The sequence below is a fragment of the Lactuca sativa genome, chromosome 3 (genome assembly GCF_002870075.4).
Source record: "Lactuca sativa cultivar Salinas chromosome 3, Lsat_Salinas_v11, whole genome shotgun sequence".
Lineage (NCBI taxonomy): Eukaryota > Viridiplantae > Streptophyta > Magnoliopsida > Asterales > Asteraceae > Lactuca > Lactuca sativa.
Genome location: NC_056625.2, coordinates 282,843,951 through 282,846,210, shown reverse-complemented (window position 1 = coordinate 282,846,210; position 2,260 = coordinate 282,843,951).

Below are 2,260 nucleotides of genomic sequence, written 5' to 3'. Positions count from 1 at the left end.
CCGTAAGCTCTCAAACATGTTGACATAATTTGCTTTGTGGTGCTACTTGATTTCTAGAATGAGTTCTACTTGGTGGTTTGATTCTTGGAAGGGTTTAGGGCATAGAAACACTCCTTTGAGGAGTTTACGGCCCCAAGGCCAATTACCTTGGAGTTTACGGCCGTAAACTCTCATGGGATGGGTGTTTTTATGTTTGCAAGCTCCAAGCACAAGTATGATAGTTTCTAGGCATTTGTTTTAAGCTAATGAAGGTCCTAGGCACACTTTGGTGCCCTTGCTTTATGTTCACGGCCCAAGAACATTACCAGGGATGTAAACTCTCTTTGGGGAGGTTTCTTTGATGTTTTAAAGTCCAAAAATTAGCTAGGATCAAATAGGGTTAAATATCCAAGGCTTTAGGAGTGTTAAAAACACCTTTTGGTCCTTGTTTTTAGAGTTCACGGTCCAAGAACTCCTTAGGCCATGAACACCTAAACTTGGGTGTTTTTGGATTGTTTTCTAGCCCAAATACACAGACAATTAAGCCTAAGTCCACCACTTATCATGGGGAAAAGACTAGGTAGCATTTAAGCATCATATTGGAGTTTACTTTCCAAGAACGTTCATGGGCGGTAAACTCCCGAATCTCACAGATTTGATATGTAAACTAAGTTATTAAGCACATAATAAGCATTATAAGACAACTAGAGAAGTGTACTCACGATTTGGGGCGAAAACCCGATGATCCGTGAGAGAGAAAATGGCTTTTCTCTAGTTGGAAATGTGAATAATGAATGAATTTGGTTCAGAAATCTATTTATAGTCCTGAGATATTTTTGGCAGAAAATATTTTTATTCCGTAAATGAACTCTAATATTATAAAGTTTTGAAATACTTGAGTTTCACTAACCCAAGTGCATCCACTCTCCTGATATCTCCTTAAACGTAATCCCTAATACACTCAAACTTATTCGGAAAAGTCTGAAATTCACTGTAACTGGTCAAGCTTCTATTGAATTGATAATGTTCATACAAAATGGAAATTTCAGGTTGTCACATCATCCCCACATTAGAAGGAATTTGGTCCCGAAATTAGAATTTAAGCAAATAAGAAGTTACAAATAACTAAGCGAAAAGATGAGGGTATTTAATTTCATCTGATCCTCGCGTTCCCAAGTGAATTATGTTCCTCGCTAGGCATTCCAGCGAACCTTCATGATCGGGATACGACTTTGCTTCGTCAGCTTGACCTCACGGTCCATGATCTCTAGCGGTTCTTCCACGAAGTTGAGGCTCTCGTTGATCTCGATCTCGTCGAGTGGGATTACAAGAGTCTCGTCGGACAGACACTTTTTCAAGTTAGATACGTGGAATGTAGAATGTACGTTACGAAGTGCATCGGGTAGGTCGAGTTTGTAAGCTTCGGGGCCGATTCTTGCGAGAATCTTGAAAGGCCCTATTGTCACACCCCGAAAACCGAAGGCGAAAACATTTTCGGGGTTGACTCTACGTTGAGTATCAAATCCAATGCGCATAGTAAGTAAAGTAAACAACCATTACATTACATATAGAAAAGTTTTACATTTGTTTCAAAAGCAAAAGTTATACATGTGATACATAGTATATATATATAAACAACACGAAACGAGTCTTCTGAGAACTCCGTCTTCGCACAAAAGGATCTTCAGGTACCTGTCTAACACGGACCTGAGAATACAAGCGGTTTGAAAATCAGCATAAAGTTGGTGAGTTCATAAGCGGTTAGTTTTTCTGAAAAGGTACGAGTTCCTTTGGTTTCATGAAAAAGTGGTTATCCAAGAAAATCCCATATTTTCTTATGTAAAGTTAGTTTCCAAATCTGAAAGTAAAGTAGACGATGTACAATGAAAACATGATTGTTCTTGTGAATTGTAGTTCAGTTATTTAACTTGTTATACTTTTCTAGTTACGTACTACTCTTACTCAGGAAGAACGCCATGTTCTCCTGACTGTATGTGTGTGTGAACTATTACCAATTCTGATTATGTTCGGTGTCCTTCCCAGGAAAGCCCCATGTTTCCCTGACTCTGTGTGTGTGTCTTTACCGGTTCTGGTTATGTTCATTGTTCTCCCCAGGAAAACCCCATGTTTTCCTGAATGTGTGTATGTGTGTGTGTGCCTGACATCCTTCAACGTACATTAGCTTTACTACGTACATAAAGCTAGTAAATGAGTCAAAAGCGTTAATAATCTAGATTGCGAGTCCTTAACCATACTCAGACTAGATATGACTTGAGTCGTG